This window comes from Musca autumnalis, unplaced genomic scaffold, assembly GCF_047663935.1.
Source record: "Musca autumnalis isolate F117 unplaced genomic scaffold, ASM4766393v1 scaffold_4, whole genome shotgun sequence".
NCBI classification, from domain to species: Eukaryota; Metazoa; Arthropoda; class Insecta; order Diptera; family Muscidae; genus Musca; species Musca autumnalis.
In genome coordinates, this window is record NW_027411977.1 from 112,705,494 (window position 1) to 112,730,920 (window position 25,427).

Sequence of the window (25,427 nt, forward strand, 5' to 3'; positions counted from 1 at the left end):
TTTTGTTTTCCATGGCTTTCAACGGTTTTCCCAATACTTTTTGAGGTCCGTTGTGATAGTACAACATAAATATACAAATATAACGCCATCCCAATACTAAAGATGGCGTGAAAAGTTGTCTATAACAAGTCTGAATAGTTTCTATATATTGTGATTGGAGGGCAATGGTTTTTACCAAGTCACTCGTGATGAGTGCTTGTTATTATGTAGCACTTTTCTGACTTTTCCATGTGACACACTTACTCTAAAATCATTTTTAATTAGAAAAAACTATTTTCTGGTGCTGTTTTGGGCTATTTCGTTAATTTCTTTAATCATTATACGGTCAATTCGTGTGGTTACTATTTTGGACCTGCCATGTAACGCCCTCAGTTTGAGCCTGGCTTCTTTCTCGGTGGGGTATATGATGTTCTATACACTTCTCAGCTTACGAGATTTGATTTTAGGGATTTCTCTTTCGGATTTACCATTATAATAATTGGAATAGACCAAATGTAGCATATTTTCCGAAACCGTTTACCTGTCTTTCTCTTTTTCTAAATATATAGCCTAAAAATTAATTTATGATCAAAAATTATGGATCTACATGTCTACATACCATAATAGTCTTAGAAATCCTTAAATGCAAAAAATCGCGAGGGAAACCCCACGATTTTATTGCACATTAATTCATTTTGCAATTATTTAGTTGACACCACAAAAACCAGGTACCTATCCTTTTTGCCCGTTGTTTTTGTTATTTCCAACCGATTTCTTGATTTATTGGCTTGATGTTGTCATTAACAGGTAAATCAACATATATTTACAAATATATTATTGAAAGAATTATTGAAAGAATTTCTTGTAGTAACTCCTAATTAAACATCTAAATTTTTAAAAATTCATCTTTGCAATAATATATTTGACTAACTGTATGTACATATCGCTCATTTACTCAAGGAGTGGCATAAATCAAAAAATGCATTTTCTGAGTTAACAATTTCTATTTTTTCTACGACTTCTACTTTATCTCGACTCAAATTTGCATTTCGTTATCTCTAAAACTCAGATTATGTTTGATCTTGCACAGAAAGTTAGCACTGATGTCTGGTTAGTTATTTGCAAAATAGGGTCGAAGTAGTTATTTCATTTATTGTGCAATTATCTTTTTAAATTGGTAAGTCAAATTTTAATCGGCAACTTAAAACTCGTTTTTCTCGAAACTCGATTTTTTGAGATGTGTCACTCTTTGAGTAAATAAGCGATATGTAAGCAATTATGAACCATAAGGGAAGATTCATATCAAAACGATGTGCTATTTGTTTTTATACAATGTGCGCTTTGGATTCTCACAACTCAAAAAATGAAACCCAAATGAATATTTTAGATATATATTTAGGGCAAAGTCACAGCATGGACATATGTTTTTTTTTTTTTTTTTTTTTTTTTTTTTTGAGGAACAATTATCTCACCACTCGAATAATAATAATAAAAAGAAAAAGACCAAATATAAAATTGTTGCAAAATCCCCTTTTAATATATACATTAATATATACATTAGGGTTATGACTTTTTGGTTTTTTCCCTGATTTCCTGTAACAGGAATGGCTGAACTAGTAATGACTAAAACGACGTTTATTCCATATAAGTTAAGCTACTAAATAGTTACAAATAAAACAAGTACAAAAGTATCAGTCGGCTTTGCCGACAGAGGTATACCTTCAGCATGTGTATATTGAAACTATTTTTTTCCCAAAATACGTATGTATTTAGGGGGTTTTAAAAAAATTTGGGCGTTTGAACCGGCAAAAATGTTGATTAGGATTAAAGATCAAAAGTTTTGCGGAGGAGATACTAAAAGGAATGGATCGACATTGACCGTTATGGAAGTGGATCTCCAGCCACAACATATGGTGTCATAGGGGGTTTTTACACTCTTCGGGCTGTTTGCTCAAGAAGTATGGACTTGCCCCTAAAAAAACTTTTAATATCGTAATAGAGGCAGCGAACGCAAGTTGCTTCAACAAAAATCAAAGTTAGTCGATATTAGGTCTTAAAGTGAACTTATCCGAAATTTTGTGTGGGAGGTGCCGGATGGAGTGGACAAGCATAGTCCATATTTGAACCTGATCTATATCTGGTAGATATATAAGGATGAGTAAAGTATAGACCAATTCGGCCACTCCCTTCAAGAGTTACCGTACGAACAATTTTTCCGAACATTTTTGAACTTTTGTGGGGGAGGTACCTGAAGGAGTGGACCGATATTGCTTATCTTCAAACTTAAACTATGTTTGAACAAAATATTACTAAGGCCATATTTTGGACCGAATCGGCAGATCCGTTCGAGAGTTATCTTGCGCTCAAACCACCTCACAGGGTGTCATATGGGTTTTTTTGCAACTTTCATGCTATTTTCTCAGGAAGTATGGACTTGCCCCTGATGATACTTGTACCGTCGTATGGAGGGCAGTGAATACAAGTTGCTAAAACAAAAATCAAAGCAATTCCAGAGATGGCCCTAAACTGAACTTTTCCGAAATTTTGTGTGGGAGGTACCCGAAGGAGTGAACCTATTGAGACCATATTGGAACCTCATATTACTCTGGTAGAAAGTTTACGATAGACAAAGTATGGACCAAATCGGTAACTCCCTTCAAGAGTTATCGAGCGCACAAAGTTTCCGAACATTTTCGAACTTTTGTGGGGGAGGTACCGAAAGGAGTGGACCGATGTAGCTCATCTTCGAACTTAAACTAAGTTTTGGCAAAATATTACTAAAACCAAAATTTGAACCGAATCATCCGTTCGAGAGTTATCGTGCGCTCCAGCCAGCAGGACAGACAGACAGACGGACGGACATGGCTAGATCGACTCCAAATTGTCTGAAACACATTTCGTCCAAACATACTTGGGGTCTAAAACCATTATTTCGATGAGGCGCATTTTCATCGTATCAAAGTGTATATACCCTCCTTAGCCTAAAGGCTGAGGGTATAAAAATTAAAAAACTACAGTGTCTTATTTATAAATGCAATAAAAGCTAGAAAATAATTTTTCGCTTAGCATCAAGTAGTTTATTCTTCTTCATGATGGTATGGAATCTCTCAAATAAAATGATTGCATTTAATGAGAAACTTTTTCATGGCAAAATTTCATAATTTATGCGGCAATGTTTTTACGTAATCATGAATGAAAATCACCAATGTTACCACATGTTTTCAAAATTTACACCCTTCGGTAAATGGCACGTAGAAATTACCAAACTAATAGGTACCTACCCGGTTACCTAGGTCTAGAAATTGTTGTTGTTTTAACACAAATAATTTATAGTGAAAACAATTTGGCATTGTTCACCAAAATTCTGATATAAAATGATAAACATATAAATATGTGATGAGATGATGCTAAAATTAGCGAGAAACAAGCCTTTGTGAATTAAAATCTAAATCTACTTTCAATATCGCATAGAATACCGGCTATGTAAGCAAAATCCTTTTCCTAAGTTTTTATGCATTAGGCGGTTTTCAGATTTGGTTGCCCTTTTTGATTTAGAGTAGAGTTTGAGATGTCCGTCCATCTGTCTACCTGGTGCGAACCAAATTTTACACTTCGCAATAAAGGGTGATCCATTTCGAGATTCATACTTTATTAAAAAAAAAAAAAAACAAAAAAATCAAATCGAATGGGGAATGTTTATTATCATTTGAAAGAACATTCGTTGACATTTATTTTTTGCAAATTATGTCGAACAAATATAGGCCGAGGCAAGGGCATAGCCAGGATCAAATATAGGGGGGGGGGCAACTTTTTTTTGTGATGTGTATAGTTTTTACATACAAAATTTTAAACCCTTTATTTAGGTACATACCTATTGAAAAACAAGTAAAAAGCTTCAACATTAAAATATTCTGAATTTATGTGGAATATTTAGATTTCTTTCCGTTATGAAAGTTCTGTTGGCCACGATTTTAGGTGAATTGCGAAGACCAATTATTTGAAATTTGGCGGTATTGTTGTTTAGGGGTACACCAAAATGTGGACCTGGATGTGGCATTGGATGCACATCCTCTTGTGGTTCGAGCATAGTAATTTCTTAACAGATACAGATACCAAAAATATGTTCATAATATGTAATTTAACCTACACACGAAATCGCTTAAAGTGACATTGTTTATAACGTAATGTCATGGTGAATTATCCAAAAGACGATTTGAATCGAAACACGCTAAGAAAGCGTGATGTCTCTGTTTATCTGTTTAACCCATTTCGTCGTAATAGGTGTTCGATTTTTCGAACAGTAAAAAAATTTTATGGATGAAAAAGGTAATATTTTAAACAACTTTTAGTATGTTTATTAAGTCTTCTCTGTCAGCAAATAAAAAAATCTTCCCTTGCAAACTTCCCCTCCACCTCGATGGTAGGGGTGCATTTTCGAAGCCTATTTATGTACTGGTAATAATTCACCATGATTACCAATACATAAAACCGTTTCACAAAACATAAAGAAGTTGATTTAGATGCACAAGCAGGGGCTCAATTCTGTTTCTATGAAAATTTGAAATGAAAACTTTTATAAAGGAGAAAACTGTCAAATGAAAAAAATTATAAAGGAAATATTTTTCATTACAAATTTTCATAGAACAAGTAAAAAAGTGTCAGTCGGTTTTGCCGACAGATATACTCGTATACCCTCAGCCAACGTGAAGCGAAACATTATCCTCCGGACAAGTCGAATGTATTAAGGGTCTCTTCAGAGTTTTGTGGCCGTTTTTGGGCATTTGAACTTGCAGACAAAAATGTGGATTAGGAATTAACTGCACTAAGACACAAATGTTTTACTTTTGTAGAACTTAGGGAGGACCGATATGGACCATTTTAGAAGTTAAACTAAATTTGGATAACTTACTAGGAGATCCAAAGTTTGGACCAAATTGATTGCCCCATTCTAGTGATATCGTCCTAGCATTTTAGTGACATTTTTTAAATATTGGGGAAGTTGTGGACCGGTATTGCCCATGAAACTAAGTTTGGATATAATATGACGAAGACCAAATGTTGGACCAAATCACTTGAACAGTTCGGGAATTATCATGCTCTCCGACAGCCACGTATGCTGACATAGGGATTTTTAACACCTTTCGGGCGGTTTTCCTAAGAAATTTAGACTTGCCCCTGAAAAACTTTTACCGTCGTAATGGAGGTAGCGAATGCAAATCGCTTCAACAACAATCAATGTGATTCGAGGGCAGGTCTTAAAGTGAACTCGTCCGAAGTTTTGTGTGAGAGGTACCAGAAGAAGTAGACAAACATAGTCCATATTCGAACCTGATCTATTCCTGGTAGATATATTAGGATGTGCAAAGTATGGATTACATCGGTCACTCCTTTCAAGAGTTATCGCGCGCTCAATTTTTCGGAACATTTTTGCATTTTTGTGGGGGAGGTACTTGAAGGAGTGGACCGATATGGCTTATCTTCTAGTTTAAACTATGTTTGGACAAAATATTACGAAGGCCAAATTTTGGACCGAATCGGCAGATCCGTTCGAGTGTTATCTTGCGCTCCATCCACTACACATGGTGTCATAGAGGCTTTTTGCAACTTTCCGGCCATTTTCTCAAGAAGTATGGACTTGCCCCTGATGAAACTTATACCGTCGTAGGGTGGGAAGTGAATACAAGTTGCTGCAACAAAAATCAAAGCGATTCGAGAGCAGGTCCTAAACTGAACTTATCCGAAATTTTGTGTGAGATGTACCGGAAGGAGTCGGCCGATTGTGTCCATATTGGAACCTCATCTAAGTTTTGTAGAAATTTCTCGATGTGCAAAGTATGGACCAAATAGCTACTCCCTTCAAGAGTTATCATGCCCACAAATTTTCCGAACATTTTGGAACTTTTGTGGGGGAGGTACCGGAAGGAGCGGACCGATATAACTCATCTTCGAACTTAAACTAAGTTTGAACAAAATATTACGAAAGCCAACATTTGAACCGAATCGGTTCATCCGTTTGAGAGTTATCGTGCGCACCAACCAGCCAGACAGACGGACGGACATTGCTAAATCAACTCCAAATTGTCTGAAACACATTTCGTCCAAACATACTTGGGGTCTAAAACTATTATTTCGATGAGGCATATTTTGCCCGTATGAAAGTGTATATACCCTTTCTAGCCTAAAGGCTGAGGGTATAAAAAGAATCCAGCCCCAGGACTTTACATATGTGCAAAGTTGACTGTTCAAAATTGTCATAAATGTCAGTGGCTATATCAAAACGTAGAAATGTATGGACAAATTAGGGGGAAGAGTTATTATAGCCCCATAGAAGACTAAATATTAAATTTCAGTCATGGCCGTACTATCCTACAATATCCTGAAAACCCCTAAAATCGGGAGGTACCGTTCTAGTTTGGCTACATAAACCAGTGCTCACAAATTTCTGGATAGAAGTTTAGTAGGCCCAAAGAAGACTAAATATATATGAAATTAAATCCCTCTCTATATGATAATGCAGCTAAACCCCTGAGAAATCGGGCGGTACCGTTCTATGAGGGGTAATCCAAAATGTGAACCAGCACTGACACATTTCCGGGGGAAAGTTTTGTAGGCCCAAAGAAGACTCGATACTACTATTTAATAATTTTTTCGTTCACTCTGGTCCATACTTAGCCCCCATATAAAGGTGTATTTTTTTAAAAACACGGAGTCTCTCAAATACTCCCAACATTAGTAAAACTCAACATAAATTTATAGCACTGATTTCAAACGTACCAGAAAATTTATTTACAAAGAATTTATTTTTAAGGAAGTTAGAAAACTATGTATGAATATCTTTTTACGTAAAAACATTGTTTAGTTTAAATCTGGAAATTGTACATTTATTTCACTCATAAGCTGCGAATGCTTTTACAATTTTTGAATTTTCTTGACATATTACCGCTGTAAATTAGCAAAAATTCTACTGCATATAAACAATTTGATGTGTTTAGGTATTATTTATTTCAATCGAAATCAAATTTGTTGCCATAAATGTTCGATTTTTGTCCACGGCCGGAACCACAGTGCGATATGGCCCTCTTCGAACATAAACTAATTTTGGACCGATATAATAAAAACTTCTTTAACAAACTTTTAATTTTGATAGACTATATCAGTCAATCTATACTATATAGACTCAGAATGTTATCCTGATAACAAATATGTATACTTTATAGGGTTGCAATAAGTATTTTAATGCGTGACAAACGGAAAAATATACCCTCCATTCTATGGTGGAGGGTATAAAAATTGCATAATAATAATAATTGTTCCAAAAACATGCCAGAAGGGACAAGGGAGACTTCTCTCACATCAATGAGTGCACCCCGATACATATTAGCTCAATGATATGGGACCTACTGTTTATCGCCGAGTCCGAACGGCGTGTCTAAGACACTCAACAGAATTCAAAGTTTACTTAGAAATAATAAATTATGTTTTGTATCTTCTAAGCAGCCTAGAGCAGGAGGAAAAGCATTTGCTTATTTATAATGCGTTTTTACACTTCTATGACTATAAAGCAAACATTTGTTAACCGCTTTTAAAAAATATAGCTTATTCGAAAAATATTAGTCGTCCATTTGCCGTTATTAAATTTAAAAAATAGTATATCAGAACAACTGGATTTTTTTTATAATTTTTCAAACTTTTTTGACGGCTCTAGGGGAGGGCAGCTGCACCCCAACGGATTTATTCTATGATCGACACGCCCTTCGAACTATAAAAAGTACTCCCCATATCATTGACCTAAAAATAGAGTCGCACAGCAATCTTTGATATGAAGGAAGCCTTTGCGAGGATGGTCGTGGGAAACAGCAATTTATATAATCTCCGGCTGGTTGGCTTGAACAGCTGCCATATATGATGTATTGGTACTTTCAAGATTTTGGCGCATTGTCGTTAATATTGTTCCATATTGTTCCAAAGAGATAACTAATGATACAACTATACATATAAGGAGTATTTATTTCCTTTATGTTTGCTCTCTGTCACTTCTATGCCCCACTAACTCGATTTCTCGTAATCCCGGGAATTCCCGGGTTCCCGGTAATGAGAAATTTATATTCCCGATTTCCCGGGTATGAAAAAAAGTCGGGAATTCCCAAACTCTACATATTTTACAACCAAACTAGCTCAAATTGTGAATTGTGCATTTTGAAGGGATTGAAAATATTTCTATCAAACATCATCTCTATATATTCTCGTTTTGGAATAACGTCCATATAAAATGTTCCGCTACTTTCTTAAATCTAAATACTTTTAAAAAATAGGGAAAATGGATACATTTTAAATTAATTTTTAATATGCTTCTAAACTTCTTTTGCCGTAAATATATTTGTCTAAGGTTCAGATTTCTAACTGAAGTTGACGATTCCATTCTAAAAAGGCACTTTTTACTCTTCATACACCAAAAAATTTTAATTTTTTATGGTGCTCTTTAAATTATTAAAAATTCTTTAGCTTTATCACAGTGTAACTGTAGAAGTAAACAATATATGATCTTGACATTTTGGTTAAAGACTTAGAATTGTGTACCATATTGCAATGTAACGATAGTTATACCAATAACCGGATTTAATTTTTTTTTAATTAATCTAAATTTACACATTATGGACTCAATCGATCCACTTCTTCGGGTACCTCCCACACAAAATTTCGAAAAAGTTCAGTTTAGGACCTGCTCTCGAATCACTTTAATTTTTGTTGTAGCTACTTGTATTCACTGCCCCCATACGAAGGTACAAGTATCATCAGGGGCAAGTCCATACTTCCTGAAAAAATAGCCTGACAGTTGCAAAGAAACCCCTATGACACCGTGTGTAGTGGTTGTAGCGCAAGATAATTCTCGAACGGATCAACCGATTCGGTCCAAAATTTTGCTTTCGTAATATGTTGTCCAAACTTAGCTTAAGTTTGAAGATGAAGGGGACTAAACGATTGCACATCGTAAAATTTTTACCAGATTTAGATGAGGTTCCAATATGGACTCAATAGGTCCACTCCTTCGGGTACCTCCCACACAAACTTATGTTTGGGACCTGCTCTCGAATCGCTTTGATTACACTGTACAACACAAAAAATAATTACAAGATAATTCGGCCAGATTATGAAAGAAGACCGAAAAAAAGAAGACACGTGTATCGGAGTTTTGAAAGTTTACGTCGGCAAGTAACCTAAATAGGCGTGGAAAATTCCGTCCATTTCTACAGGTTTTGAAATATTCGACATCAGATTCCTTGGAATCCTTGTATTTTAGATATAAAATGTCTCTGGCAATATTACTGACAACAATGCGGGGTATCTTGTAATGAAAAAATTAACCCTCATGCGAGTCACTAAACGAGTCTTTTTGATCTCTTTTTTCAAAAACGTTTAAAAACTCCTTTAAAATGTGATCGTATCAGATCAAAATATTCTACAAAATTATTTGTCGTACAATTTTACTATAGGCCCCCAAATACACCAAAACTCTAATAAACTCTACCTAAACGCCAGGAATCTGCCAAAAGTAAAATCAAGTTTTAGCGTTAATGTTGTACATTATCTGAGTTTACGAGTATTAAGTGTTGTCCCACAAAACTTCATTCTAGATAGAAGATGTCAAAGACAAAAATGTTCTCCATTAAATTTCAATATAAGTCGCCGAATAAATGAAATATGTATTTACAATATATATCAAGAAAATATATACATCAAATTTAGCATTAGCTGTACACTTCAACTGCTGCACAATATTGACACAAACAGCTAAATAAGCAACCGAACGCATATTTATTTTTATACATTTTTGCTTATTTCGTTTTTACGCCTAATCTTTTTTTCGTTAGGCATAATCGACAACCACGCTACATATTTAGCAGTCGGCTGACCATTCGTCGCAGCGAATTAGCAACCGAGGGTGTTTTTGTGATTAGAGTTGTCAACGCAGTAATAAAAAAAGGAGTCATTTAATGTCAAAATGCCTCCATCATATGGTAGAACCTAAAGAATCCTAATTATTATTGTTTAAAAATAAAAAATATATATTGAACGGCTTTACCAAAAATGCACATGTCCTTTGAACGACAAATTGGAATTAATTACCCTGGTAACCCTGATCTCAAAAACAATTGTTTGCTGAAAACCTGACTGAGCCTTTGAAACTTTGTTGCTTATTATCTTTTCTGATATGTGTTGATCATGTGCGCTGCAAAATATGAGTATGTGTGTCCGATGCTATTTTATTATAGGGACATTATCAAATAGCATCAGCATCGCTAGCAATATTTTTGGGAAATTTGTTGCTACATGTTGGCGTTGTTCATTGTTGAAAATAGAGATCAATATCAGCTTGTAATAATTCAGAGTCATGAAGACTAGAAATACTACCAAAACAGAAACAAGTGTCAATATCATTTATAAACAATATAAAAAGCAATGGTCCTAAAATACTTCCCTGTGGAATACCAGAAGTGGCAACAAAATGATCTAATTAGTAACTGTCAACAACAACAAAACAAAGCCTATTAGAAATGTATGATTCAATCCATTTTAAAAAGTATGAATGAATGCCAATTTTATGCAATTTAGCCATCCGGATGCAGTTGAACGGAGTCGTGAAAAAGGCACTGCAATTCCTCACAATTTAACAGCATCCGGATGCAGTTCAACGGAGTCGTGAAAAAGGCACTTCAATTTCTCACAATTTAACAGCATCCGAATGCAGTCCAAACGGAGTCGTGAAAAAGGCACTTCGTTCGCTACATTTTATTAGCTGTTGTTAGAGATCCCTACAAGTGCATAAATCAGCGTGTACATCTCTACAGGCAGCGGCATACATTTTTCAAAAATTTGTTAATATAAAATAAAAATATTTAATTTGTAAACATTTTTTCGGTAACTCATGACAAGAAAATTTTCCAATGGAGTGCTGTTGGAGTACATGTCGAAATCTTAACTGGTGATTTGAAAACAATATCAAACCCATTTGGCAGATGAAGCAAGAACAGTTCAGCTTGGATTAAATGGAGAGCGGAGGAAACACGCATGGTTGCGATTGTATTCAATGGAGAATTTTCATAACTTGTGTTAATGTAATAAAGTTCTTAATATTTTTGTTTTACACAAATAATAAATGCATTTTATTTGTTCTGGGATATTTTGTAATAGCATGCACACATTCCGCAGAATGCCTGTATCAAAACACGTGCTTGGACTGCATCTTATTCTACCCCAAAGGTTAAAATGCAATGTCAAAGGGTCAGTTAAAACGAAGTGCCAGAGGGTCAGTTAAAATGCAGTGCCAAGGGGCTGTTAAAATGCAGTGCAATGGAGTGCCTCTTTCAGTAAAAGTCATGAGTGAAAATGCATAATTTGATGCACTTCCAGATCACTTTTACATATGATTTAACTGCCTCTTTGGACGCAAACTTTTTGCTGGGTTAGTATGGACTTACTTACCCCCGATAAAAAATTATATTTTGAGGGTTGGACTTTTTTATTTGGGATGACGACTTCTATTTTGCTTTTCAAAATAGTCAGGCTTAATCCCATAGCCGTTGTTTTAATATTTTATTTAAAGAAAAACGAAATTGTATTTTCGTAATATGAGCCGCTATGAATAGCTGCTGTAAAGATTTCATGTTCCCAAACTTCATATTTGCGAAAAATTTGGAATTTTTTTTTGGTACCCGAAGGAGTGGACCGATTGCGTCGATATTAAAATAGGGTCTATGTGTGAAAGAAATATTTTTTAGGAGGGTTGGCGTTTTTTTATTTAATTTTTTTTCTTTGGGATGACGACTTCTATTTTGCTTTTTTTTAAATAGTCAGGCTTAATCCCATAGTCGTTGTTTTAATATTTTATTAAAACAACTTTAATTTATTAGTGGGAAAAATTGGCGATGTTTACTAAGGGGTAAGGCAGGGAAGACTATAGTTTCAGATCTCGCCACAGATCTGAATCAGTTCCCTTGTTTCTTGTTTGAATCTACAACTTTTACTATAGCCGGCTTTTGCTAAGTCTTACCGTTTTTGAGAAAAATTAAAAAAAAAAACTGAATAATGCCTCCAAAAATGACCTTTGACACCGAATAACTTTTTTTGCACACATGGGATCGATGGGGACTATTAGAACGTTGCTTCTAATCAATGGTGTGCACGGCCATCCACTGGTGGTTTCTGTAAAATACTCTTAATTTAATTAATTCAACAACACTTGGGCGTTTAAGTATTTTTTGTAATAATTCTTTAATAATTCATTTGTAGCACGTTTTTAGGTAACATTAGTGCTTAAAAATGTTTAAATATGTAATGCAACAACAAGAAAAATTAAATATTAATTCTCCCTTAAATTTTCTCTTTTCCTATTTTGCTCACCATTGCTTCTAATGCATTGATGCTCAAAATAAAAAAGAGAGTAAAGTAGTGAGAGAATCACAAGAAAGTTTGTATCAGCATTCAGTGGTTGCTAGACCTGTGACCAGTAAACATGTGGCGGGTGTGTGCGGTTTTGTTCAGTGTCCCCACTAAAATTATGCGTATATCCATGCACATGTTTACTTGTCGGCTGCTCAACGACGACTGATTGTTATTCTCACATACGTTAACGTATATGGATGATCTTGGCTGTTCTAATGGTAAACCCTAGCTCTCCACCAAAATTCAGCTTTGTGTGAATTTTTGCTATTTCCCCCTTATACGCATGTCTATTTTGGCTGGACTATTTTAGCTAAACCTAGCAAAACCTGGCCATGTGTTGTGCACGCAGAGAAAAAAATATGTTTGATCCAACAATATTCAAAGAGCAAAATATGTATTGTTAACATATTGTTGGATTTCTTATGTAGTATTGTGAATCCAACAATCGTTTTTGTTAAATCCAAAAATAGTTTGTGTCAACTGAACAATATTTCTCTCTTTTCTTCGAAATTTTTTTTCTCTTCTCTCGCTATTCGATGCCGTGTTGAAAAAACAATTTTGGTGAGTTGCGGTGTTTGTATGACATGCTGCCATAGACTAATTAATGTAGAGACAAAGAATGGCTCTCACCATTTATCTGCGGCGAAACAGATGTCGTTTACGCATGTTTGTGGTTTGAGTGACTGCTACTTGTTTCACTCAAACGAAAACTCCTAAAAATATTAACATTTACGAACTATATGCCTATCAATAAGATTGACATAGTTAATTTCACATGTAAAGTAAATTTTAAAGTGGCGAAGTTTGCAAACAGAGACCCTAATTGGTAGAAAAACAAATAAATTGTTTTCGAAGTTGAGTCATTTGACTAGCCCCAGTCTGGCTTGAGTCAGATGACTAGCCCCAAATCTATTCGTGCGACATCTGGTTGAGAATGAAAAATGAGAGCGTTCGTAGTCTCTACTTAATTAGTCTATGATGCTGCATTTATCTTTGTTTTTGTGTGTATGTATACCAACAATGAGACTCTTGTTTTTATTTGTTTCTGTTTTGTTTCATTCTTCTTCTTTATTTCATTCTCCTTTCCTTTTCATGTTTGTTATGGTGTTTAATTATTCCTTATGTTGTGGTGGCTGCTTGTGGCTTTTTGTTTGTCTTTGTTGTCAGCTAAAGTAGCAAACCATGTATTGCGTTCATCAATGCTCGTAGTATTATACGCGATATTTATATCAAAGTTGTGTGGAAAGTGTATATGAGAAGTATATACACTTAAATCAAAAAATTTAGTATCTGGTTTTCAGGGCTGACAATATGTTTTGTAAAAAATTTAGATTATGATTGTTCCTACAATCGGTATTGTTAAGGATTTTTACAATATTGCGGAAATTCGAAAGTTGTTTTTGTTTTCTATGTTCGGAACAAAAGATGGTATTTTTGGATTTGGATTACAATGTTTGTAAAAAACAAACACATTTTTGGAACCAAAATAGATATTTTTGTTCCAACAAAACCGACAAATATTTTTTCTCTGCGTGTGTTTGTCAATACTCATAATATTTTACGTCACATTTATAGCAAAGTTATGTGGAAAGTGTAAATGAGAATTGTATACGACCAAATCAAAAATTTCAGTAACAGGTTTTCTGGGCTGACAATAGTTTTTGTAAAAATTCTAGATTATGATATTTCCTGCCATCGGTATTATTAATGAGTTTTACAATATTGAGGAATTTCGCAAGTTGTTTTTGTTTTTTATGTTTGGAGCAATAGGTGGTATTTTTGGATTTGCTATTGCAATGTGTTCATGCATTGGAAATGAATTGTTGGAACAAAAATTGATATTGTTGTTCTTACAAAAGCGAAAAATATTTTTCATTCATTGCCGCTACAGTAAATCGTTTTTTTATGTTAAAAATTCATAGCGCTAATGTATATATTTGCTGCAGCGGGTTTACACACTGTATGTTACATGTTGTCGGTACACATGTACACAATCGTACAAGAATTTCATTAGATAAACGCGTTCTTGCTAAATATATGCTGCCAGGATTCATGCTTGTTGTAATCAGTATTTCGCTGTTCAACACAACACACCTGAGTCAACAAATATTCATAATTAACTCAATCGATTTTATTTTTGTTTTCAATAAGGCACATGTAATATAAATTCAATACAATATGGAACATAAATTAGCATAATGTAGCCCAATGATTGATGGTATTGAAAGTTGTCAACGAACATAAATGTAGGCCTAAGACTGCATAAAATCTATCATCGATCTATCAAATTGGAGGAATTCAAAGCAATGCACATACATACAATTAGTCAACTAAATTATTGCAAACCCAAAATTATTACAAGATTTTAAATAAAACAATGTCTACTGGTATAAATAAATAACATTATTAATATATTTGTAAACAGTTAAAATCTAACACATGTTTATAAATTAAAAATAAAAAAGTTGCTAAATTTTACTATTTTCTTTTTTTTTAATCAATAAAAAGGAGAACAACTCAACTAAATAATTGCAAAATTCAAAAGTCTTACAAAGCATTTCTGGAAAATTTGGTTCTAATATTTTGTATGCCTACCTCGCACACCAACAACATTTAGTAAACGACTCGCAATTGAGTAAATACTCGGTGCTCTTGAAGCAACTTTAAATGGAACGAGCTTAAACCTGGACATTTTTTGCGAATTCTGAAACTACAATGTTCATAGATGAGAAAAATCAAAAAAACAAAAAAAAAATCGCCGGAGCGCTTTTTAAATAAATCGCGATTTAAGGTGAAATTTTTAGGTGTTTTTTTATGTTTTGTTTGGAAACTGCAAGTCATATTGAAATCTATGAAAACTCAAAAAAAAAAATCCAACGTCGGTACCAACTAAAATGCACCATAATTTACGAATAGAATATCCGATTTGGCGAAAACATTGCACATCGTAGAATTTCTTCCCAAATTACATCACGCTCTATGAGGTTACATTTAGGACAACAGTTTTATATACATTTCTCACAAAAGTTCCACATTTTTCCCTTATGCAGTTTAAGATCTCTTTGGGGATCCTTTGTAAATATTTACCGAAGATACTCCTTGCGGTGTTGTGTACATCGATATTATGTTTTTCGTGGGCAAGTCTATGCTTGCTGACATAATGGACCAAAAGCTCGAAATTCTACGGTGATCAACTGAAATGACTGTTGGCCGCTATATCGGTCGAAAGGTTAGCAAGTTTATTAGCAAAACTTAGGAATTTATTCTGAACATCCACAATTGTTAAGAGAAGTATTCGAAAAGTTTTTGTCTGCAAGTTCATGGGTCTTAGAAATAGAACTGGCAAACCAACGGTAGTCAGATTATCGTTTTGATCACTGTCGTAAAGCTCTATTTATCAGAAGCAATTATGTTTTAAATAATTTGCGACAAATAACCGAACTAACTTGTTTTCGTGGCCGATGTAACTTTTGTTTTACGACAGCAATCAAAACGATAGTCGGACTATCGAAAAGGACCACAAAATTCTGAAAATCCCCCTAATACATACTATATTTTATTGACAAAAGGAATAATTGTATGTAAATAAGTTAAGTTGCAGAACTTGTTGGCACGCCATATGTGATAGTTTCATACCTACAAAAAAGGTTTTATTTAATTAACAAGTCCTTCTCTAATTCTGTGTGCTTAACAATACCATGAATTGTGTAAATATGTTTTAAAGTTCAAATTTTATTTATTTGGTATTATTTGTTTTGTATATATGTATGTAGGAGTATGTTGTTGTGTTATACCAATAAGCATACCCAACAAAATAAAAAAACAAGCGAAGCAGGCCACATAAAGTTATGACAAATGCTGTATGTTCTTCATCTTTTGACAACATGCGATTAGCCAGCAAAAAAATCCTCCCAAAGTAATTGCTTTTCATAGAACTTTTTGGTAGTCGTAACTACTTACAAAACCCCCTACTAACCCATTATTTTTACAAGGACATGTCGCACTGATTAACTAGTTATACGACCACTGTTGAAAAATAAGTTAAAAAACATATGTTCTATTTTTAGAATATTTGAGGTGAAATTTGTTTTCAATTTCAACACACATCATATTTTTATTACATTTTATTCCGCTGTTTACTGGATTTCATCTTGCGAACTTCTGATTTGTAGCCGAACACACTACACACTAGGCCACGCGTACGAACATTTAGGGGTTGTTTAAATGCTTACATGTGATTGCATGTGCACCACTAACTGTTCTTTGTTTTGTTTAACAAAAATTACCCGGCCGGCGGTGAGCGTTGACACGTACTCATTACTTAGTAAGGGGTAACATTAGTTATTTTTGTTTACATTACTTTGTAATGGGTTACATAATGACTAACGGATCCGAATTTTAGCTGGGACATCCACGTCAACTAATTTATTAACAAACAAGTGAAAAAGTGTTAAGTTCGGCCGGGCCGAACTTTTTATACCATTCACCATAAAATATTCTTAAGTATTCTGAAGGGCTGTACAAAAACATGGATCTCTGCTGACAGTTTTTGGTGGAGATATTCTGTGACCACTGGGAACCTCAAATGTCGACTTACAAATAGTTCGGTAGAAATTTGTAGCTAAAATCTTCAAAATATCGAAAATCGGGAGGTAACGTCGATTGGGGGCTGTTCCAAAACGTGGACCTCTGTTTAAAATTTTTGAAGGTGATATTTTGCGATCACTAGGAACCTCAACTGTCAAATTACAGGTAGTTCGGTCAAAACTATTTGCTAAAATCCTCAAAATACCGAAAATCGGGAGGTACCGTTATATGGGGGCTATACCACAACATGGACATATGGTGGCTAAACCTAAACCATGTTGCCAGTTTTTGGTGGAGATATTTTGCGATTACTAGCAACCAAAACTGTCCAATTAAATCGGTCAAAATTTTTAGCTAAAAACCTCAAAATACCGAAAATCGGGAGGTACCGTTATATGGGGGCTATATCAAAACATGGACATATGTTGTTTTAGTGGAGATATTTTGTGAGCACTGGGAACCCTGAAAGTGAAAAAGACACTCGGGTGCAAAAATATAGTGCTCTAGATCAATTATTGCAAACGCTAGAGTGATTACAACAGACGGTCCGTCTGTCCGTCTAGATCGTCTTAAAATTTAAGTTCGTCTTAGAATTTTATACTGATCAAGAATATATGGGGATTTCATTAGCAAAACATATTAGTATATTTTCAGATTTTTTTGAATAAACGTTCCAGAGATATCGCGCCTTGAAAAAGTCAAATTCTGTAAACACTGCATGCAAAGAAATACTCATAACTTCTTTAATATTGGTCCAATTTGAACAAATCTTTTTTTGTATGTTTTGTTGTTTTATTAGCTATTAAATAAAAAATAGGAAAAAAAAATTGCACAGTGGGCTTGGATGCTATTTTCGCGATTTAATATTTAAAATCAATTTTTAAAGATGTTCGACCACTTCCATTTTCTTTAAATTTTTTTGTATTAAACTACGTTCAATTACAAAAATTTTAAGTCATATCTGGTAATGGGATTCGGACGACTACTATTTTTTCTGAATTTTTTAAAATTTGTCAATACAATTTTTTCCTTAATACATTTGTCCAAAATTTGTATTTCCTGTATTTTTGAAGCTAAGAGTACATATTTATCATTATATATTATATATTTATCATAAAAAATAGCAAAAAATGAACAGTGGGCTTTAACAAAATTTTCGCTGATCCATTTTCAAAATCGAAAAATGATGCAGTTTTTAAGATGTTTGAGATAAATTCATAAATATAAAATCAAAACAAATATTTATAAATGAAACTTTTAATTTTTTTAATAAAATAATAAATTTTGCACAAATTGAAAATTGAATTGACAAATTTTAAAAAATTCAGAAAAAACCTAAACCTAAAATTTTTGTAATTGAACGTAGTTTAATACAAACATATTTAAAGAAAATCGAAGGGGTCGAACATCTTTAAAAATTGACTTTAAGTATTAAATCGCGAAAATAGCATCCAAGCCCACTGTGCAAATTCTTTTACTATTTTTTATTTAATAGCTGATAAAACAACAAAACAATATTAAAGAAGTTATGAGGCGCGATATCTCTAGAACGGTTAGTCAAAAAAAATCTGAAAATATACTAAAATGTTTTGCTAATGAGCAGCATCACCACAGCAAAAAATAAAGGAAATCAAAAACCTCATCTTGAAAAGGTGTCCGATTTCACTCAGAAATCCCCATATATACTCTATATAAAAATTATTAGTTCGATGTGTTACAAACAGAAAAACAAACTTAATATACCCTCCATACTATGGCGGAGGGTATAAAAACTTGATCAGGAATAATGGTTGTTTTTTTCCTTTTTATGCTAGAGAATTCGCTTTTATTGCTCAACAATACTTAAAGACATCTTAAAAATGCATCTTCACTTACTTTCATAGAGTCTTGCAAAATACGTCATCTAGATCCGACATCACTTGCACTCATGATTCAAATGCGTTTTTGGTCTACAAACATTTTGCTGGGTATGTACTGGCAATGTCTCTGGCACAAGTTGATAATTGTTCTTACTTATTGTTAGTTGCTGGTCATTTGAAAGTGTACCTGTGACCTGTGTTCATTATAAAATTTTGTGTAAATTGAACTATCTTCTTTCAAAGAAGAACAAAACTAATTGTCCTCTCATGTGATATTTTAAAGAAATTCGAAACTCTTAAAATCACTCAAAAAACTTGTTAAAATAAAATAGTTTTCAAAATCAGAGAAAGGGAAAAAAATAGATTTTTGAAACTTAATAAAATAATTAAACATCTGGGCCATCAAGGCTTCATTTAGATGAAGCTACAAATCGTTAGCTTTGGTACGAGTATGTTATGGAAAGAGCACATTTTCAAAGTGTTGTTATCCAGTGGTATCAACACCAAAGATGACACAGAACCAAGACCAAGGAAATATTTTTTACAGTACAAGATATTTTGTTCCAATGCATGAATGGATTTTGACGTAACCTTGTGTACACATGTTTCTTTTGGGTCGCTGGTTTCATTTTTCATATTACAATATGCTATAATAGCTTTATAAACAACTTAAATATTGAGTCTGCGCCAAGTTGCGAGTAATTGTCCAAATAGGGTCACTTTGACCTGCTTTTATACCCACTTACTAAACAAGAAACATATACATTTTTTTATAACTACACGCAGTGGGATCCTATAAACAATTTTTGACACTGCGGACCATAATTATATGTTTTCTTTTACTATTGGATGGATTTTAAAACGGAAAATAAACCAATCTGGAAGCATTATAAATATAAGTTTCGCATGAAAAGTTAATGCCGAGAAGGTCTTACTTGAAATTTAATTATCCCTTTTATCTTTAAATTAACCGGAACGCTTTAAATCTGTTCGTAAAATCCAAACTATAACAAAAGAAGACTTGTAATAATGGGGTATGTATTAGTGTAAATGTATATTATTGCGATTTTGGCCGGGTTTTTCGGAAAATTCTAAGTGGCTGTGCGACAACTCTCAAAGCGAATACTGCATTGGTCCAAACTTGGCATTTTGTAATATATTTGTGAGTCTTAAGCGAATGGTGCTTATCGGCCGATACCTTCACCACAAAAGTTAAACAATTTTCAAAAACAATTTTAGGTGATGTTCCTATATGGGATTTTCTCATATCTCACGTTTTAGTAGATGGACTTTCATGAGGAATGATTTATTAGATCTGGAACGTAAAAATCTAAAATGTCCAATAGAGTACGGGGATGTCGAATGACATTCATAAAAAGTAGCCTCGAAAAATATGATTTTTAGAAACTCAGAATCGCGTATACTACAATCCTATAAGAGATTTTTTTAACCTATATGCGAAACGGGACTGGGAGAAAATATGAAAAAAAAAACAACACTTTAAATCTAGCTTCAAAATATCAGCATCATTTAATGGTAGACGCAGATCAAATTTTGAAAAGTTATACATTGGTGAGATGATGTTTATTCAGTTAGTTTCTGCTTTTACTTTGACAGGAAAATCGTGAAAAATGTGGTTTAATCATAAATCGAGGGAATACAAAATCATAAATCGAGAGAATACGCAAAAAAACTTTTAAGGGTAATCTTTTTTGCCAAGTCCAAAAACATTTCATTTTATCTAAAAGCATTTAATTTGTATAATATACAATAACAGTTCGCGGGGTACAAAAGATTTAAAGTTAGCTACAACGATGTTAAATTTTTCAAAAATATTGCCTATTTATGGGAATTTCTGAGTGAAATCGGACACTTTTTCAAAATTATTATACCCTACACCACAATGTGGGGAGGGTATTATACTCGTAGGTTGGTTTTTGTAACTAAGACTGTAGCTAAGAAAATAACACATATTAAATTTGAAGGCTATGCGATCAAAATTGAACGAGTTGTAGCCAAATCGGGAATATATATGGGGGCTATATCCATATCTGAACCGATATGAATGAACCAAAGTTGATAATTTTCATTCCTGTGCCTGTGCAAAAATTCATCAACCTAGGCCAACGCCTTCTAATTTTGTCGACTTTTGTATGGAAGCGGCAACACTGTGCGGCGTGTCTTACGACACCATTTGTAGAGAAGAAGGTGAATCATACAGAATGATTTCGCTTTTATCGCCAGTAGCAAAGACTCTTGAGGTTTTAGTCCTCAACAGCGTTAGAAATAGTTATCCAGTTGCCGATCGTCAGCATGGGTTCAGTAAGCAGCACAGCACGACAACAGCGCTGTGTAATGTTGAAAGGAAAACTCAGACGATATTTCTTTTACTTTGCTAATAGAGCAAAGTGCAAGTCAGAATAGGTCTGCCTTCTTTATTTTTTCTTCGCTATTTATATACAATTCTTAAATCTAACATTTGAGTTCTTATTTTCTAATATTCACAAAAATACTCGATATTGAACAACTCCCAACCAATAGGAAAAGAGTTCAATATCGTTACAATTACATATGTATGTGTATATGTAATATCCCACATATGTTGTCATACATTTGAGTCTTTCACTCATATTCATATTTTAGAATTTTACTCAATGAATCTACTATTGGGATATTCTTCAATCCCATTGGCCAACTGACTCATTACAATAGTCTTGAATTCCAATTGGAACTCTAAACCATTGCCCTACATATGAGTGAGTAGTGAACTCGCTGTGGCGCTGCGAAACAAAAAGAAAAACAAAGCAATGAACTCGTAGTGGCGCTCGATCAGCATAACAAAACAAAATATCGAACATCTAAATGTATGGCAACATAATGTGTTGGTGACATACTACACCCTCACCCTTAAAAGAAATGTATACAATTTTTTTTTGTGTGCATAAACAAATTGTATGCATTTTATGACAATTCTTTTCGTTGGTGTCAAGTTGTTTCTTTGTGAATAACTTAAAATTACAAAATTGTTCTTTTGACATATGATCTTAAGTGGGCTAAGTATATTTTTTTTTTTGTATTCGGAAATAAAATGATTTTTTGTTTACATACATACTTAAAGTAAGAGTCTTAAAATAAAAATATTTTGGTTTACATTACTTGTTATATTTTTTTAACAAATTCTTATGAAATACTTTTTCTTTGTTATTAATTCCTATTGTAACATTTAAATTATCAATATTTATTACTTCATATGGACCATGATAAGGTGATTCATTCTTTCTTCTATTCTCCTTTTTAACTAAAACTAAATCTCCTATTTTAATGTCTATTCTATTCGTATTATCTAATGAATTTAAACTTCTCTTGATTTTAGTCTGTTCAATTATATTTCTAACGTTTTCTAATGAAAGTTTTAATCTAAGCTTCAATTCTTTAGCATAATTCTCTGTATCATACACTTTTTCACTATTCATTACTTTCTCGCCTGGCATTGTCGGTAATTTTCCAAAAATTAACTCGAATGGTGAATACCCTGTGTCAACATGTGGTGTTATGTTGTATGCAAAAGCATAATATGGTATCCATTCATTCCAATTATCATTATTCACAAAAGAAAGAAAATATTCGTTTAGAACTCTATGATTTCTTTCAACTGAACCTACTGTCTCATGATGGTAAGGTGTAGAGAACTTTTGTTCTATATCTAAGAGTTTACACATTTCATCCATTACTTCATTTACAAATTCAGTACCTCTGTCAGATTTTAGAGTCTTGAATATTCCATACTTCAATATTAAATGTTCATTTAAATTTCTAGCTATTGATTTGGCTTCCTTTGTCTCCATTGGTACAGCTATTATGTATTTAGTTAATTCACATTGCATAGTTAGTATATATCTATAATTATCTGAGGGTCTTAAGGGTCCTACCGTGTCAATTACTACTGTATCAAAGCTACTTAATGGTGTATCTGTCTTCATTAACGGTTCTTTGGTATGTCTAATCTGTTTATTTCTTTGGCACAAATCACATGTAGATACGTATTTCTTTACCATCTTGCACATGTTCTTCCATATATATTTCTGTTTTAGTTTTAATAATGTTTTTCTTACTCCAAAATGACCTCCGCATGGTGTATCATGATATAATTTTATCAATTCATATTTTTCTTTTTCATTAAAGATTTTTCGAGGATTTTCGTATAAAAGAATTCTGGCGTCACTATTTTTCAAATATTTATTCATTTTTTCTTTAAATTTCCCATGGGTTATTATTTCAAATATATCGTCACTTTTATTAAGTGCGATATTCTTAATACTCAATCTGCTTAACTCAGATGATAGCTTCTCCAAAATATTATCTAGATAATAAGGATTATCACTACATCTTATGGCCAATTCGTTCACAGAATGATTATCAAGAAAAGTGAATTCTTTTGTCGACACATCAATTATAAATTTTAATTTTTTAGCTAGCTTTATATCTTTAATGGATGTACATTCCACTACTTTGAGTTGATCAGGCTCATCAGGATATGTCATCTCATTTTCTTTATTTATATTATTGCGCAATTTATTTTTCATTCCTCGTGTTATCACCAGCGATTTCTTAATTTTTTCATCAATATTCTGAGGTATCATTGTTTTTAATATATCGGAGTCTATTTTTATACGTGAAAGTGCATCAGCATTAGTATTATTAATTCCTTTCTTATACACGATTTCAAAATCATAGTCTGATAGTTCTAATCTAATTCTTGTCAACTTGGAACTTGGATTCTTATGAGAAAACAATGAGACTAGTGGACGATGATCCGTAACCACTATAAATTTCCTACCATAAAGATAAGGATGGAAAAACTGAATTCCCCAATGTATACCCAATAATTCCTTTTCAATGACTGGCTTATTCTTCTCATGTTTATTCAAAGAGCGGCTTGCATAAGATATTGGTCTATCATTTCCTATTTCTCCTTGCGATAGTATTGCACCTAGAGCAAAATCAGAAGCATCTGTAGTTAGTATAAAAGGTTTATCAAAATCTGGATACTGTAAAATTGGTGGTGTTATCAACTTATTTTTAAGTGTCTCAAATGACTTTTGGCATTGTTCCGTCCATTCAAATTTAGTGTTCTTCTTAGATAATGAATTCAAACATGTAGTTATTTCGGCAAAATTTTTAATGAATCGTCTATAGTAATTACAAAATGCTACGAATCTTCTAACGTCATCTGCGTTTTTTGGAACCGGATATTTCGTTATCGCATCATATTTTGAAGGATCTGGTCTAATTCCATTAGGAGTTATCAAGTGACCTAAATAAACTACTTCTGGTTTCAAAAAACAACATTTATTAGGGTTGAGTTTCAAATTGTACCTATTCAGTCTATCTAGTACCTTAATGAGATTCTCATTGTGGTGTTTGAAACTACATCCAAAAACTATTATGTCATCCACATAAAGAAATGCTTCAGACTCCAAACCAGATAAGGCTATTGTCAACATACGTTGAAAACTATTAGATGATATTTTAAGACCAAAAGGTAACCTTGTATACTGATAATGCCCATTAGATGTCGAAAATGCTGTCAGTGGTCTTGACTTAGGATCAAGTTCAATCTGATGAAAAGAACTAGTCATATCTAACGTTGAAAAATATTTAGCTCTTCCCAATCTATCCAAAATATCGTCCAAACGAGTTAATGGAAACTTGTCATTAACAATCTTATCATTAAGTTTCCTAAAATCAACAACTAATCTCCATTTCTTCAAATCCGTCTGTCCTTTCTTTGGAACTAAAAGCAATGGTGCATTATAAGGACTAACTGATGGTTCAATTACTCTACTTTTCAAAAGATCTTGTACTTGAGCATTTATTTCTTCCTTATGCGCTTGTGGTAGTCTATAATTCTTTATATAAACAGGATTTTTGTCTTCAAGGTTAATTTTCTGCTTATAAAAATTGTTTGTCGTTAAATCCTCATCTTCAAGATGGAATGTCGACTGATATTTCCTTAATATAGCTACAATTTCTTTCCTATGACCTTCACTTAAGTCATCTAAATTAATTTTGCTTATTAACCTCTCAAAACGTTCATCCGTATAACTACTGTGTGAGTAAGAATGGTTAACCGTAAGTATATCATAATTGCTTAAAGGAACTGTTTCTAATTTCATATGATCTATCGTCATGTCTTGGTCAGTAACGTTCAGTAATTTGATATGCTTATTTCCATTTTTCGGAATTATAGAATTAGCCAAAAACACACCTTTCGTAATTTCCCGATTTAATACTACTGCGTCTTCTACCAAATTGATGGTAAAAGGTAGAATGATTTCACTCCTCTTCGGTACAACTACCTGATTAATTTTGAAAGAACTATCATGTATAGGAATTGTGATGCTTTCACCATTTAAATTAAATGTTAGGATATACCTATCATAATCAACGTTACACTTATATTTCGATAAAAAATCTCTGCCTAAAATTCCATCTGTACTAAGCGGAATATCATTTGATACTAGCTGAACACTATGTTCAATAACCATACCATTTATATCT

The 25,427-nt window shown here is 33.3% G+C and overlaps 2 protein-coding genes across 22 annotated transcripts in view; one reads left to right on the plus strand and one right to left on the minus strand.

Moving 5' to 3' along the window:
- Positions 1 to 25,427, plus strand: part of fry (microtubule binding protein furry) — a 522,947-nt gene that overhangs the window by 253,463 nt on the left and 244,057 nt on the right. The window lies entirely within an intron of this gene.
- Positions 1 to 25,427, minus strand: part of CNMaR (G-protein coupled receptor) — a 143,782-nt gene that overhangs the window by 6,311 nt on the left and 112,044 nt on the right. The window lies entirely within an intron of this gene.